This window comes from Lactuca sativa, chromosome 9, assembly GCF_002870075.4.
Source record: "Lactuca sativa cultivar Salinas chromosome 9, Lsat_Salinas_v11, whole genome shotgun sequence".
In the NCBI taxonomy this organism is placed as follows: Eukaryota; Viridiplantae; Streptophyta; class Magnoliopsida; order Asterales; family Asteraceae; genus Lactuca; species Lactuca sativa.
The window spans coordinates 5,488,821-5,507,220 of NC_056631.2; positions in this window are offsets into that span (position 1 = coordinate 5,488,821).

Sequence of the window (18,400 nt, forward strand, 5' to 3'; positions counted from 1 at the left end):
TGCTGCGGATGGTACCAACATTTGATAACTTTGTCACTTTAGGTTGAATCTCTTGAAGGAGTCTTCCAAACTTTCACTAGCATGAGCTTTGAAGTTGTTGATGTCGTTGAGTGCGGTAGTGAGCTTCTTATCTTGTGCTTGTTCTGAGCCTTCATACAGGTTTTTGAGTACATTCCAGATCTCTTTTGCTGACTTGCAGTTTATGATAATATCAAAGTTGTCAGGAGCGACACCACAAGAAATTTCATAAAAAGCAATAGCATCATTTTCCATTTTATCGAGATTATCCTTGGTAGGACGGCTCATGGTTGGTTGACCTCCACCTAGCCTGGTTGCTGCGCCTTCAGTTTGAACTGGTGTAAGGACTGGAACATGTGGTCCTTCTTCCATGGATCGCCATACATCTCTGCCCAGTCTTCTTAAGTACCTTTCCATTCTTTGTGACCAGTGATGATACTCATTTGCTACCAGTATCGGATCTCGGTTAGAACCACCAACATTGTTGGAGATATTCAGAGATAACGATTGTGCCATTTTTTTTAAGAAATGAGCTTTAGTGGTATAGAGGGCTTAATGAGAAAATCAGAGTTCCGATATCCAAAAAGCAACCACTTTGGCTATGATACCAATTGTTGAGAGAAAAACTTGGAGACACACTTGAAAAAACGTTATTACAAGTATATCGCGGAATAGAGTTAATCTCAAAGGATCAAAAGCTCAATAATAATATAGTTAGATAGTTAGTTGCGGAAAGTAAAGAAATGTAAATGACAAAAGTTGTTATATCAAGAATACACTTAAACTGATTCATAACAAGGAATGCATTCACTCCAAGTTAGTAAGTGAGATCAAGTTTAGTGATTAAGTCTAGAAGACTTGCTCCGAAGAGAGATTATGTTCCAGTAGCAGTTTGAGTGTGAAGAGTAATAAGATAGATAAATGAATAAGATAACTTAGAACAATATATTCATAAGTTAACAGTAATTAAGAAGTAAGAAGTGAGAAGTAAGGAGTTGTATTAAGAAGTGTTGAAAGAAGTTAGACATATTTTCATACAAGAGAATGAGTCTCTATTTATAGAGATTCAGAAATAGACTACTCTATAAGCAGCTGTGGAAGGCATGCTGGACAATAGAGTACATTACATAAGATAAGTAAAAGAAATAACTAATATTGCAGATGCTGAAGACTTGCTGACTCCGGAAGCTGAGATTGGCTGCAGGAGTTGAACCGTTGCGGTAGTAAAGAGACGGTTGCGGTAGTTGAGCTCAAGAGGGTCACTTTTATGATTCAACACTTTTCCACTTACTTATTAGTTTTATATACGTGTTAAAACTAATGTACTTCACAAGGATAACCAGGCTTTCAGAATACTTCTCTTAACGCTACAACTATGGTAGATACTTGTACACTTCATACCGGATCGATAACCAACTTTCAAGGAAACTAAGGGTTTTTCCTGGGATAACTTGACTTTCCTTAACTAGGCTGTGTGATCAAAGGGATAACTAGACTTTTCTTATAAGAAAATATGGGATTTTCTTGGTTAACACTTTTTTAGAAAACCAAAGGAAACTTGTTCTTTTACAGAAACAAACCTCTTATGAACTCACCGGCTTTATGCTGATATTTTAAAAACTGCTTGTATTCTCAGGTCAAAGTTAGACAGGTACCCCGCAATCTTCTGGGAAAGATGGAGCATATAGAAGTCTCGTCTCTACTTTTGTTCATTTTGGATGTATATATCTATAATCATGTATAACTTTATTTTCAAACAAATGTAAATACTTCTATGTAATGTAATGGTTGTGTTTACTATGCTTACTATGTACATTGGTTGTGATACTTTACATGACGTCCTCTACCCCGGAATGTTTTCGCCTTTGGTTTCGGGGTGCGACAGATTGGTATCAGAGCCCTTGTTTATAGTGAACTAAGTATACCGAACCTTACATGGTATAAGACTATAAACACTAAGGGGCCGAAGAGCTCTAAACTAAAAGTATACTTTAAAATATAAGTATTTTTCAAAAGTATACAAGAATACCTAAATGTCAGAGACCGTAACCTCGAGTAGAACGAAACATAAGTAATTGGGTGTTGTATGCTGCAGTTAAACCTGGGCAGTTATGTAGTCGTGTCTAGGGTCAATATAGCCTGATCAACTATATTCATTCGAGGCACGGCCAATATGTGCTTGGTAGTGACTGTGGTGTGCAGCATGCCTAAAACTTACCTAGTATCCAAACAATGATTCATCGTTTCCGTGAAACATAAAATACTATGGGAGTATTTTAGCCAAAGCCGATTACGTGTAGAAATTCATTCCGAGTATTACTACTCACTCCTTCCCTAGCGATAGTTTATCTGCTTTGATAACTCTTTCCTGTTTTATCGTTTAATATAACTCTATATCTGTTATAATGAGATATCTCTTGTTCCATATCTCTTGATTCAATTCAGAGGACTTACAATCCTCTCTTTCCTAATCATTTTAGATCAAGATGCCTCCGAGGAAGAGACCTAGCTCAAAGAACAACAATCCTCCTCCACCACCACCTCCCTCTCCATTTGATCCCGCCATGTTTCAAGCAGCTATTAATGCTGCTGTGGCTGCTACCATATCACAAATGAACCTCGGTGGTTTAGGCGGGCCAGAAGGTGGTACTCAGCCTCAAAACCAGGAAAGTAACCAGGGACACCGGAAGGAGTGTTCCTACAAAGATTTTATGAACGCAAAACCCACGCCCTTCAATGGCACTGGAGGTGTCATTACCTTAACCCGATGGTTCGAGAAAATCGAATCTATATTTGAAATTTGTGCCTGTTCAGAATTAGACAAAGTAAAGTTCGCAGCCTACACTTTCACTGACAAAGCCCTGACTTGGTGGAATGGCCGAGTCAAATCCTTAACCCTACCTGTGGCCAATGCAATGGGTTGGGAGGTCATGAAGGAACTTCTACTTGCGGAGTACTGCCCTCGGGGAGAAATGCAGAAGCTAGAACACGAACTCTAGAACCTGAAGATGAAGGGTTCTGATATTGCCGCTTACACTTCAAGATTTGATGACTTGGCGCTTCTCTGCCCGAGAATGGTTACCCCTGAGAGTATAAAGATTGAGAGATTTATCTGGGGGCTGACCCAGCCAACCAAGGGTAATGTCTTGGCTGCGAAGCCAGACACATACGACAGCACCAAATGCCTAGCGCAAACTCTGATTGACCACAGTGATCACCTTGATGAAGCAGCCACCACTCCTAAGCCGACAAAGAGGAGTGGTGAAAACAGGAAATTTTGGAAAAAGAACAAGAGTAATTCTATGCAGGAGTCCTCAAAGAAGCAGCAAACCGTGGCAGTCCATGCTGCAACTACCCCTGTTGTTGTTTCTGCCGTCGGATCCATAGCCCAAGCACCTACCAGTAGGTATGCTGGTACTCTTCCTCGATGTGACAAATGTAACTTCCATCATAATCCCGGTCCATGTCGTGAACCCTCATGCTCCAACTGTGGCAAAAAGGGGCACACAACACGAAACGGCAGAACACCAACCCAATCAGACAATCAAGCTTCCGGAGCAGGTGTCAGTCAGGCCTGTTATGGTTGTGGTGAAGTCGGGTATTTCAAGCGAAATTACCCCAAGGCAGCAACAACTGGTAACACCAGGAGAGTCCTAGCTAAGGGACGAGAGGAGGCAATCCCCGATCCCACCGTTGTCTCGGGTACATTCCTTCTCGACAACTCTTATGCTAGTATCCTTTTCGATTCTGGTGCTGAGCGAAGTTTTGTTAGTAATTCATTCAAACATCTTATTAAGCATAATCCCCAAACATTAACCGAAACATTTACCGCCGAGATGGCTAATGGTGAGAAAGAGAACGCTAACGATATATTCATAGGTTGTACCCTTACCCTGAACGATCATTCTTTTCCCATTGACCTGATGCCAGTTTCCATAAAAAGATTTGATGTCATCATTGGCATGGATTGGTTGAGTCCCAATCATGCTGATATCCTTTGTTATGAAAAAGCCATCCGTCTCAATCTCCCCTCTGGCCAGACTCTCATGATCTACTGTGACATCCCCAAAATCTCGGCCAGAAAAGACCGATTTCATTTATGCTTTTAAAATAATTTCAGAGTAAATCCTTTTGATTTGAAAGAGTTGCGGAATTTGTTCCCAAAAACAAAACATGATAAAACAATGTTTACCAAAGCATTTCATAAAAGAAATATATTTTTCATTATATAATCAAAACTCGGGGTGTCATGTTCTGATACAGACCAATAATCATAAACGATAACATTACAAGTCATTCAACAAATATATACATATACAGACTTGTAAACAAAACAACTGATGGTTCATCCATCTTATGCCCTCGCGCCACTTCCTGTAATACAAATAAAACTGAGTGGGTCAGGCTTGGGAGCCTGGTGAGCATATAGGGTTTTCAACCCACAATAAATAATCATATTTAATTTTCACCAACCAACAATAACCCAATTACCCATTCCCATTATTCTCACTTTATGTCCCTAAGACAACTATCATAAGGGACCTAGTCTAAGAATATTTCATCGGGGCGACAACACATGCGTCGGGGGTACCTCAGCAATATAAGTCAAATAAGGCAACCATGAGGGGGATGGAGTACAGCGAATGAACACCCAAGTTCATTAACACCTACAGGTGGCGAACCTGCTAATGTTTCCACAAGACTGTCTAGAATAGCCCGTGGTCATCATCTAAACTCCGCTAGATGACTAAATAAAACAACAACGAGGCCTCTCATCTGTTTATTACACACCAACTATCTATCCATGTTCTACCCAACATATTAGTAGATAAAAATATACATTTTTATACATAGATAAAAACCTATATAGCACGCTTTGATCAACATATATTTCACATAATAGATGAGGCACACACACACATAACACATATTTCATAGAGAATAACTCAGATCTATGAGATAGAAGAGAGTGAATATACAGTCACACATATAACAACAAAATATATACACATACCACGTATTTTATATAAAATACTCTATAATAATGAGTTGGAAGAAGGTAACTACACACTCACTTGATCAGAAGATGATCGGACAACACTACGACTTGCAGAAGTAGTAATCCTCAGCAGATCTGGAAGATATTCACAAAAATCGAACTTCTCGCGGACAGAGCTTCGGCTCGGGAACCGCACTTCTCGGGATCTTCGGGATCTCGGGACTTGCCTCGGGGCTCGAGTATGATACCGGGGCTTCGGGGTATTTCTGGCACGCAAAACGATGCAAAACGGGAGAGAGAAGAGAGAAAATGAACAAAAGAATCGGCTGCCTTCGGATCCTATTTATAGGAGGCTGGAGCCTCGGAGTACGCGGGGCGTACTACGTTACGCGGGGCGTACAGCCCGAAACGTCATTGCTTACGTATCCGAAGCCACTTGCTGCGAGTGTTGACATCTTCGGTGTACGCGGGACGTACTTCGGATCGGATTGCTGACTCCTCTTCGGATAATGCCTCGGAATTAAAGATTTAATTTAAATACAAAATATTTAATAAACTTCGGAAATTCATATCTTCTTCATACGAACTCCGTTTTCGACGTTCTTTATATCCACGCGAAGGTGAGACTACGCTCTACAACTTTCGTTTAGACTCCATCGGATATTTTGACTTTATTTTTATTATTTATTTTTAATAGGCCACGATAGAAAAACTTCGTTATAAATTCATAACTTCTTCGTTTGACGTCCGTTCTCGCCTAACTTTTTATCGCTTCGATACCAACAACGAGACCTTCGATCCTCGTTTAGATTACTTTGGCTAAAAGCCGCTCGATCTCAAATCGAGTATTTCGGGCTGCACACCGCTAAGCCGAAACTTCGATAAATCATAACTTCCTCATACGAAGTCAGATTTGGGCGTTCTATATATATTCGGAAACCTCGTTTCAACTACTACAACATTATTCAAAGATATTAAGTTTATTTTACACTTAAATTTTGAAGCTTATTTTAATTCTTAATTAATCAAACCACATAATTAAGCAATTAGGCACAAAACACACAATACTTAAATAATACAATCTTTATTATTTCAAAACGGGTTACAGAGGTTAACCTAGACTATTACATTGCTAAAAATGGCAAGCCCGGAAACACAGGCGTTACGATTCTCTCCACCTTAGAATGATTCCTTCCCCGGAATCACACATCAACAAACAAATGCAGATAGCGACTCAACATGTCACTCTCCGTCTCCCAGGTGAGATTCAGCCCATTCGTGTGTTTCCATCGGACAAGCACTAAACCAACCATTTTGCGTCGCAACTTCTTAGTCTTTCGGTCAAGAATTGCCTCTGGTTCTTCAATCAACATTTTGTTCTCATCAATTCTAAATTCAAAAATTGGAATTATATCGGGAACTTCTCCAGTGAACTTCCTCAAATAACACACATGAAAAGTGTTGTGAATTCCATTCAGTTCTTCGGGTAATTCGAGCTTGTAAGCTTGGTTCCCAATCCTCTGAAGAACTTTAAACGGTCCAATAAACCTTGGACTCAACTTTCCCCTTTTTCCAAATCTTATAAGTCCCTTCCACGGTGAGACTTTAAGCAAAACCGAATCTCCAATTTCAAAAGTCATCGGTCTTCGCTTCTTGTCAGCATAGCTCTTTTGATGATCTTGAGTTGCTAACATTCTTTCCCTAATTATTTTCAACTTTTCAGCAATTTGATGAACCATCTCCGGTCCCATAAACTGCTTTTCCCCAGCCTCAAACCAACAAGACGGCATACGACACTTATGTCCGTACAAAGCTTGATAAGGTGCCATCTTAATGCTCGAGTGGAAACTATTATTATAGGAAAATTCTACCAAAGGTAAATGTTCATCCCAATTACCTAGGAATTCCAAGGTACATGCTCTCAGCATATCTTCAAGTGTTTGTATCGTTCTTTCACTCTGACCATCAGTCTGCGGATGGTAAGCTGTACTTAAACATAACTTGGTACCCATTTCCTCTTGTAGACTTTTCCAAAACCTTGAGGTGAAACGGCTATCACGATCCGATACAATCGTTAACGGAACACCGTGAAGCCTCACAATTTCCTTCACGTAAGAATTCGCAAGCTTTTCCATAGACCATTTCTCCTTGGCTGCTATGAAATGCGCACTCTTAGTGAATCGATCAACGACCACCCAAATCATGTCGTGACCATTCTTTGTTCTGGGAAGTTTAGTGACAAAGTCCATAGCAATGTCTTCCCACTTACCCATAGGCACAGGCAATGGTTCTAAACTCCCGTAAGGTTTCTGATGTTGTGTCTTGACTCTCGCACAAGTCACACACTCGGCCACATACTTTGCAACATCAAGCTTCATCGTCGGCCACCAGTAGTACGGTTTCAGGTCCCTATACATTTTAGTGCTACCCGGATGAATTGAGTACATGGTCTTGTGAGCTTCTTCCATCAGAAGATCCCTAATTCCTCCTGATTTAGGTACCTAAATACGATCTTGGAATACCTTCAGTCCATGACCGTTTGTACCAAACACCAACGTTTTACCCAAACGTTCATCCTTTCGGTCATTTTTCTCAGAAGCTTCCTCTTGAGCTTTCTTTATACTTTCCACAATGGTCGAGACAATTTCAATTCTCAACGCTCTTGGCCTTTTCCTTTCAAGATTGACTTTTCGACTAAGAGCATCAGCAACAACATTAGCTTTACCGGGGTGGTAAAGTATCTCGCAATCGTAGTCTTTAAGTAATTCTAGCCAGCGTCGTTGCCTCATATTCAATTCCTTCTGATTAAAGAGATATTGGAGACTCTTATGATCAGTAAAAAGTTTGCACTTCGTGCCATAGAGGTAATGCCTCCATAATTTCAGAGCGAAAACTACCGCTGCCAACTCCAAATCATCAGTCGAGTAATTCTTTTCATGCTCTTTCAGCTGTCGAGACGCATATCCTATCACCTTTTCTCTTTGGGTCAAAACACAACCCAATCCAACCCTAGACGCATCGCTATAAACAGCGAAGTCTTCAACTCCAACGGATAGAGAAAGTATCGGTGCCTCGCATAGCTTCTTCTTTAGCTTCTCGAATGCTTCTTTATGCTTATCACTCCAAGCATAAGTAGCTCCTTTGTGGGTCAAAGCTGTCAATGGAGTAGCAATCGAAGAAAAGCCTTGGATAAACCTGCGGTAATATCCGGCTAATCCTAAAAAGCTTCGAATCTCCGTGGGACTTTTCGGTTGTTCCCACTTCATCACAACTTCGATCTTCGCTGGATCAACCATTATCCCTTCTTGGTTGACCACGTGACCCAAGAATTGGACTTCACGAATCCAAAAATCACATTTGGAGAACTTTGCATACAGTTTCTCCTTCTTCAAAACTTCTAACACTTCTCGCAAGTGTCTGCCATGTTCCTCCTGGCTTTTCGAGTAAATCAGAATGTCGTCTATGAACACTATCACAGATTTATCAAGGAAAGGATTACAAACCCTATTCATTAAATCCATGAATGCTGCCGAAGCATTGGTTAGTCCAAACGACATAACCAAGAACTCGTAGTGTCCATATCTAATTCTGAATGCAGTCTTCTCGATATCTTGCTCTTTTACTTTTAGTTGATGATATCCTGACCTTAGATCGATCTTCGAGAAATAGCTCAAAACTTGCAATTGATCAAATAAGTCATCAATCCTCGGCAACGGATATCTATTCTTTATTGTTGCCTTGTTCAGTTCTCTATAATCGATGCACATTCTCATACTTCCATCTTTCTTCTTCACAAATAACATCGGAGCTCCCTAGGGCGATGAACTAGGTCTAATGAAACATTTATCCAATAACTCCTGAAGTTGCATCATCAGCTCCTTCATCTCCGTCGGTGCTAATCGATAAGGTGCTTTTGCTATTGGCGTGGTCCCTGGTAGCAAGTCTATTCTGAACTCCACTTGTCTATCAGGTGGTAATCCAGGAAGATATTCGGGAAATACTTCCGGATAATCACACACCACTGGAATACTCTGCATCACCTTCTTTTCCTTCTTAGCATCGATCACGAAGGCTAAATATGATGTACATCCCTTGGTCAAACACTTTCTGGCTTTCATTAGAGAAATGATTCCTGAATTTACTCTGTGTTTGTCCCCATACACCATAAATGAATCCTTCCCAGGCGGGTTTACTTTAACTATCTTTTTCCTGCACAAAATTTCGGCATCATTGGCGCTAAGCCAATCCATTCCCAACACGATGTCAAAACCATTTAGCTCGATAGGCAATAATTCCTCGTGACTCTTATTCCTATTAAGATCAATTAAGATGTTTTTCATATGATGGCTAACATGTACAAACTTGCCACTAGCTACTTCGACTAATAAAGCATCATCTAGTCTATCAATAGGCAAAGCTAGCTTTCTACCAAACTCATGCGAAATAAAGGAGTACTTGGCTCCAGAATCAAACAAAATTTGAGCAGGTAATTCGTTAACAAGAAAGGTACCTGAAGCGACATCAGCTTCATCTTTCGCAGCTTCGAGTGTCATCTGGAAGGCTCTCGCCTTCGGATTTGGTGGAATGTTGGGCCTAGCTGCCTCCTTCTTCTTTGGACAGTCATTCAAAATATGCCCCTCTTCATTACAACCAAAACACATCCTTTTGTTTTTTAGACATTCATTGGAAAAATGTCAAACCTTTCCACACTTGTAGCAGGTTACATCCTCGCTACATTTCCCAAAGTGCTTTTTCTTACACTTATCACACCACTTCACTTCGCCTCCTTTTCCTCCAAACTTTTTCGAATAAGATTTCGAAAATTTGCTTTTCTTACCGGAATAAGATGTTCCCTCAAACTTTCTTTTCTCACCAACCTCAAACTTGTCGGTGGTTCTTCCCTTTATCATGTTCTCAATAGACTTGGCAGCCCAGATAGCTGCCTCTAGAATAAGTGCCTGACGTACTGGCACCTCGTACTCCCATGGAAGTCCCTTCGCATACCAGTCCACCTTTGGCAGCTCATCTGGAACGATACGCAAGGCAAACTCCATCTTATCGGTGAAGTTATTGGTGTATTCATCAACTGACATGCTGCCTTTCGTCAATGTCAGGAACTTGTTCTCCAACTCCAACAAATTTTGAGCCGAACAGAACTTGCGCTTGAACTGCGCCAAGAATTCTGCCCATGACAATTGCAGTGGCTCATTAGGGCTTAAGGTCTTCCCTAGAGTGTTCCACCAACGAACAGCTCCACCTTGGAACTGACGCACGACATAGATAGTCTGCAACTTACCTCTGTAGCCACAAGTCATAAAGGCCAATTCCATTTCGAAGATCCAATCCATAACCCCAATCGGATCCTCCTTTCCATTGAAGGTCGATGGTTTGCAAGTTAGAAAGTCCTTGTACTTGCATCCCATTCCATCATTCCTTCCATCATGGTTATCTTGCCTAACTATCAGTGGGTTGGCTTGACCAATAGACCCCACTGAAGTTTCCACCTTCCGAGTGCCCTTCATTTAATTCAGGCTCCTCCACACGAATTGACAGTTCTTCACGATTCTGTTGAAGCAACCGTCTAGTTTCATCCATCTGAAGATCCAACATCGTCTGAATCATCATTTGCACACCAGCCATGGTTATTGGCTCAGGTGCTGCTGCTACGACAGGTACTTGCTCAATCACTGGTGGTTGATTCCTGTTTTCATCAGCATTTCCAACTCCACTTCTGGTTCTCACCATTTTGATCTACACACCGAATAAGGTGAAATTAGATCCTCAATCATGATAGATATTCAAATCTTCCTTACCACTCCGAAACGTTTACATGCTAGTTCTAATATCGTAGACGTACGTTTAGAATCCTACACACATAAGGTTTCTAGATCCGGTCAGCAACAGACCATAGATCCGAACAAATAATATCATATATGGCAACATATAACATTTAGCACATAAAAGCATTTTAGGCAACTTTCCTAAAATAAACCAGTGCTCGTGTCTAAAACATAACAGACACACATCTCAACAACTTCACTTAGCATTCTAAGTTTATGTCTAGAAATCCTACAAATTCCTAGTTCGCTTAAACTAATGCTCTGATACCAACTGGGACATCCCCAAAATCTCGGCCAGAAAAGACCGATTTCATTTATGCTTTTAAAATAATTTCAGAGTAAATCCTTTTGATTTGAAAGAGTTGTGGAATTTGTTCCCAAAAACAAAACATGATAAAACAATGTTTACCAAAGCATTTCATAAAAGAAATATATTTTTCATTATATAATCAAAACTCGGGGTGTCATGTTCCGATACAGACCAATAAGCATAAACGATAACATTACAAGTCATTCAACAAATATATACATATACAGACTTGTAAACAAAACAACTGATGGTTCATCCATCTTATGCCCTCGCGCCACTTCTTGTAATTCAAATAAAACTGAGTGGGTCAGGCTTGGGAGCCTGGTGAGCATATAGGGTTTTTAACCCACAATAAATAATCATATTTAATTTTCACCAACCAACAATAACCCAATTACCCATTCCCGTTATTCTCACTTTATGTCCCTAAGACAACTAACATCAGGGACCTAGTCTAAGAATATTTCATCGGGGCGACAACACATGCTTCGGGGGTACCTCAGCAATATAAGTCAAATAAGGCAACCATGAGGGGGATGGAGTACAGCGAATGAACACCCAAGTTCATTAACACCTACAGGTGGCGAACCTGCTCATGTTTCCACAAGACTGTCTAGAATAGCCCGTGGTCGTCATCTAAACTCCGCTAGATGACTAAATCAAACAACAACGAGGCCTCTCATCTGTTTATTACACACCAACTATCTACCCATGTTCTACCCAACATATTAGTAGATAAAAAATATACATTTTTATACATAGATAAAAACCTGTATAGCACGCTTTGATCAACATATATTTCACATAACAGATGAGGCACACACACACATAACACATATTTCATAGAGAATAACTCAGATCTATGAGATAGAAGAGAGTGAATATACAGTCACACATATAACAACAAAATATATACACATAGCACGTATTTTATATAAAATACTTTATAATAATGTGTTGGAAGAAGGTAACTACACACTCGCTTGATCAGAAGATGATTGGACAGCACTACGACTTGCAGAAGTAGTAATCCTCAGCAGATCTGGAAGATCTTCACAAAAATCAAACTTCTCGCAGACAGAGCTTCGGCTCGGGAACCGCACTTCTCGGGATCTTCGGGATCTCGGGACTTTCCTCGGGGATCGAGTATGATACCGGGGCTTCGGGGTATTTCTGGCACGCAAAACGATGCAAAACGGGAGAGAGAAGAGAGAAAATGAACAAAAGAATCGGCTGCCTTCGGATCCTATTTTTAGGAGGCTGGAGCCTCGGAGTACGCGGGGCGTACTGCGTTACGTGGGGCGTACTGCCCGAAACGTCATTGCTTACGTATCCGCAGCCACTTGCTGCGAGTGTCGACATCTTCAGTGTACGCGGGCGTACACGAGTACGCGGGGCGTACTTTGGATCGGATTGCTGACTCCTCTTCGGATAATGCCTCCGAATTAAAGATTTAATTTAAATACAAAATATTTAATAAACTTCGGAAATTCATATCTTCTTCATACGAACTCCGTTTTCGACTTTCTTTATATCCACGCGAAGGTGAGACTACACTCTACAACTTTCGTTTAGACTCCGTCGACTAATTTTGACTTTATTTTTATTATTTATTTTTAATAGGCCGTGACAGAAAAACTTCGTTATTAATTCGTAACTTCTTCGTTTGACGTCCGTTCTCGCCTAACTTTTTATCGCTTTGATACCAACAACGAGACCTTCAATCCTCGTTTAGATTACTTCGGCTAAAAACCGCTCGATCTCAAATCGAGTATTTCGGGCTGCACACCGCTAAGCCGAAACTTCGATAATTCATAACTTCCTCATACGAAGTCAGATTTGGGCGTTCTATATATATTCGGAAACCTCGTTTCAACTACTACAACATTATTCAAAGATATTAAGTTTATTTTACACTTAAATTTTGACGCTTATTTTTATTCTTAATTAATCAAACCACATAATTAAGCAATTAAGCACAAAACACACAATACTTAAATAATACAATCTTTATTATTTCAAAACGGGTTACAGAGGTTAACCTAGACTATTACATTGCTAAAAATGGCAAGCCCGGAAACACAGGCGTTACATCTACGGTGATAAACTTAGTTCCAATCTTCGCATCATATCTTGCATCAAAGCTCAAAAGCTTTTGCGAAAGGAGTGTTACGCATTCCTAAGTCATGTAATCAATGAGAAACAGGAAGTTAAAGACCTCGAGAGCATCCCCGAAGTCTGCAACTTTCCTGATGTCTTTCCCAAAGAGCTCTCGGGAATTCCTCCCGAACATCAAGTCGAGTTTCGCATTGACCTAATTCCTGGAGCTAACCCTATAGCCAAGTCTCCATATCGCTTAGCTCCAACAAAAATGCAGGATTTATCCAGTCAGCTCAATGAGCTGCTCGACAAAGGGTTCATCAGACCAAGTTCCTCACCCTGGGGATCCCCGGTATTATTTGTGAAGAAGAAAGATGGATCCTTTCGGATGTGCATAGACTACCGTGAGTTGAACAAATTGACCATCAAAAACCGATATCCTCTTCCTCGAATAGATGACCTTTTCGATCAACTCTAGGGAGCTAGTTACTTCTCGAAGATAGACCTCAGATCAAGGTACCATCAGCTTCGAGTCCATGAGAATGATGTTTCCAACACATCATTCAAGACTTGATATGGTCACTACGAGTTTGTAGTGATGCTCTTCGGTCTAACCAATGCACCGGCTGTGTTCATGGACCTGATGAACTGGGTGTGTCGTCCTTTTCTGGACAAGTTCGTCATCGTGTTCATTTACGACATACTTGTCCATTCTAGAAGCAAAGAAGATCACAAACAACACTTGAGGTTAGTATTGGAAACACTTAGATCGGAGAAACTATACGCAAAATTCTCCAAGTGCGAATTCTGGATTCGGAAAGTAGCCTTCCTTGGTCACATGGTAAGCGAAGAAGGTATCCACGTGGACCCATCTAAAATCAAGGCGATAGAGAATTGGTGAGCACCGAAGACACCTACAGAAATCTGTCAATTCTTGGGTCTCGACTATCGTAGATTCATTCAAAAAATTTCCAGAATTGCCAAACCCCTAACCACTCTGACACATAAAGGTGTACCCTTTTGTTGGAGTGAGAAACAAGAAACTGCATTTCAAACGTTGAAACGAGCCCTGTGCAGCGCACCTATTCTGTCCCTGCCCGAAGGAATAAAGGACTTCGTTGTCTATTGCGATGCGTCCAATCAAGGTTTAGGCTGTGTGCTTATGCAGAGAGGAAAAGTTATCGCTTATGCCTCAAGACAACTGAAGGCACACAAAGTTAACTACATGACTCATGATCTGGAGCTAGGAGCAGTGATCTTCACACTGAAGATTTGGAGACATTATCTCTACGGAACTAAGTGCACGATTTTCACTGATCATAAAAGCCTGCAGCACATCTTCTATCAGAAAGACTTAAACATGAGGCAACGACAATGGGTAGAGCTGCTCAGTGACTACGAGTCCGAGATCCGCTACCATCCCGGCAAGGCCAATGTGGTAGCAGATGCCCTGAGCCAAAAGGAGAGTTCAAGCCACAAGACAAAGACACTGACGATGACCATCCATTCCCACTTATCTGTACAAATCCGAGAAGCCCAATTAGAAGTCCTAAAACTAGAGAACTTGTTGAATGAAGCCTTGAGGGGAATGAATAAGAAGCTTGAGATCAAAAGTGAAGGAGTCTATTGTTTCATGGATCGAGTATGGACCCTAAAGTTCGGAGGTTTCAGAGAAGTTGTTTTGACCAAAGTTCACAAGACCAGATACTCTGTTCACCCAGGTTCGGACATGATGTACCTGGATCTCAAGAAACAGTACTGGTGGACAAACATGAAAGCCGAGATCGCTACCTTCGTGGGCAAGTGTCTGACTTGCGCCAAGGTAAAAGTCGAGTATCAGAAGCCCTCGGGTCTGCTCCAGCAGCCTGACATACCTGAGTGGAAATGGGAGATGATTACCATGGATTTCATCACCAAGTAACCTAGATCTCCAAGTGGGTACGATACCATTTGGGTAATTGTCGACCGATTGACAAAATCCGCTCACTTCCTTCCGATTAAAGAATTGTTCAAGATGGAAAGACTTACACGAACCTACATCTAATAGATAGTCCGACTGCACGGTGTACCTGTGTCCATTATCTCCGATTGAGATAGCAGGTTTACTTCAAGGTTTTGGCAGTCTCTTCAGAAAGCTCTTGGAACTAAGCTGGATATGAGTATAGCTTACCATCCTCAGACTGACAGACAGAGTGAGAGAACTATCCAGACCCTAGAAGACATGCTGAGAGCATGTGTTATCGATTTCGGAAAGTCATGGGACACTCACTTACCCTTGATCGAGTTCTCGTATAACAACAGCTACCATACCAGTATCAAGGCTGCCCCGTTTGAAGCCCTCTACGGTCGCAAGTGCAGATCCCCTCTGTGTTGGGCCGAGGTAGGGGACACGCAGCTAGCCAAGAGTCGAGTCCCTGACAGTGCTCTCACTGGTCCTAAAATCATCCGAGAAACCACCGAGAAAATCATCCAAATCCGAGAACGATTGAAAGCTTCACGAGACAGACAGGAGAGTTATGCCGATAAACGATGGAAACCTCTAGAACTCTAGGTTGGAGATCGTGTCTTGTTAAGGGTCTCACCCTGGAAAGGCATGATACGCTTTGGAAAGCGTGGAAAACTTAACCCGAGGTACATAGGGCTTTTCGAGATCCTCACTAGGATCGGTCCCGTAGCCTATAAACTCCGACTACCTCAAGAACTTAGCAACATCCATCCTGTCTTCCACGTCTCAAATCTTAAAAAGTGTCTATCCGATGAAACCCTTGTGATCCCTCTTGAAGAGATCGAGGTCAACGAAAACCTAAACTTTGTGGAAGAACCGATCGAAATCATGGATCGAGAGATCAAACGTACGAAACAAAATCGCATCCTAATAGTGAAGGTTCGCTGGAATGCCATGCGGGGACCCGAATTCACTTGGGAGCACGAAGACTCGATGACACAGAAATATCCGCATCTCTTTCCAAATCCATGATTTGTATCTTAATTTGAAATTTTGGGACGAAATTTTCTCTAACGGGGGGATAATGTGACAACCCGTAATTTATTCCGTCACTGTAACCCGTTCCCGTTAATAAAACCGTTCGTATTCCAATTTTTCCGTAACTTTTGATTTAAATTAATTAAATTTGAACTTTTTATTATGACATCATAAGTTTCGGAATGCAATAAAAACACGTGAAAACGCCCCAAATTATTATTTGGAAAATTTTTAGTTACGAATAAGTCGTAATTACAGCAATTTAATCAGGTAAAATTTTAAACCCCGTCTAACGTCGGTATCGAGTAGATTTCCACCGGGTCTCAAACACAACCCCTATATAAAGGTTGAGTGGTCATCTTTTGAAGACTTTTTACCCACCTCATAAACTTTTTCTCTCTACTCTCTCTCTAAAACTTGAGTTTGAGCCAAAAACACCCCTTTCAAGCTTCAAATTGATAAGTAATCTATCCTAGCATGTTTCTAAGCTTGTTTATCATGCAAAATCGTGTTTAAACCACCCAAAACCATCAAAAACTTGTGTTTACGGTTTGGGAACACCTCCTAAAACTGTAAACTCCCTTATAGGGGTTTTGAAGCCCCAAAACCCTTCCAAGTCCCTTCTAGTGCTTAGATATGGCTTAAGGACTTTCATGTACGAGATTTGAGCACCAAAATCACATCATTTGGGTAGTAAACATGAGTTTACGGCCCAAGAACATTCTTGGACCGTAAACACACCTTCAAGGACCATAAACACCTTTTAAAGTATTAAATTGCCCCTTAAACACCTCCAAAAGCTTCCATGAGTGCCTAGAACCTTATATTCCTTCATGAGATGCACCAAATCATACACAAATGAGTCACACTTGATTTTACGGTTTGGGAAGGTCTCCCAAAACCGTAAACACCTCCAAATGGTGTTTAAATGCCCAAAACATCTTGTATGACTTAGATTTGGGTCTAGAACCTTGTATGCTTAACCTACAACCACCAAAACACATGATTCATGGACAAACATGAGTTTCTGGCTGTAAAATCATGTGTTTACGGTAGTAAAATCCCCAATTGCCATTCAAGAACCGTAAACTCCTTTTCCAAGGTCAATTCAAGTCTCGATCACTTCCTAAGCCATGGAATCAACCCTAGAACCTTCCTTTGTGCATTGTAAGACCTTTAAACATCCAAGAACACTCCACCCATGAGTTTACAGCCGTAAAATCATGGGTTTATGGTCTTTGGACTGTAAACACCCCTAAGGGCTTACTCTTGAAGAGTAAACTCCTTATCTAGGCCCTACACATCCTTACGTGCTACCCGGATCACTCCTAACACTTGAAATAAAGTGTTTTCGCGTCTTAGAGTGTATTGTCTTACTTAATTTGTAGTTCAAAGTCTATTTAGATACAATTATGTATCTCTTCATATTACATAGGAACCTTGCGTGTATTCAAGCCCCGAACTGACACTTAACATCCTAGTCGGCACATTTCTCGACTGGTGAGTTCATACCCCTACACGTTTTTCTGTATTTTTCAATGTTTTCATGAGGGGAATACAAGAAAAAGTACAAGGAAATCTTGTACTCAAACTTATGATTTCGTTAGAAATATTTCATATTACGTATGCTTTTAACATTCGAAATCGTATTAACCTACCGTTTAACTTGCAGAGTTAGTTTTCAAACTATTTGTGAAACTCATTATAAAATGCTGTATCTTATATTTCACAAATGAATTTCCACATTTTTACTGTTAAAAGCATCAACTTCAGAACTTTCGATACGTCCTTGGTAACACTCCCCTTGATACGAGAGTGAAGGACTAAACAACAGGATTTTTAAACGTCCTCGGTAACACTCCCCTGGATACGAGAGTGGAGGACTAAACAACAGGATTTTCTAAAGTCCTTGGTAACACTCCCCTTGATACAAGAGTGAAGGACCAATTTAATTAATCTTAAGATTGGAGACACGTCCTTGGTAACACTCCCCCTAGATACGAGAGTTTAGGACTAACCCTGTAACTAGAATCTCCTGGAGGGAGAACGTGACTTGAGTGTATAGATCTATACGGGATTGACTACCCCGCACCTAGCTGCTAGCTACAGTCAGACCGATAGGTCTACAGGTGACAAAAGGCATATCAACG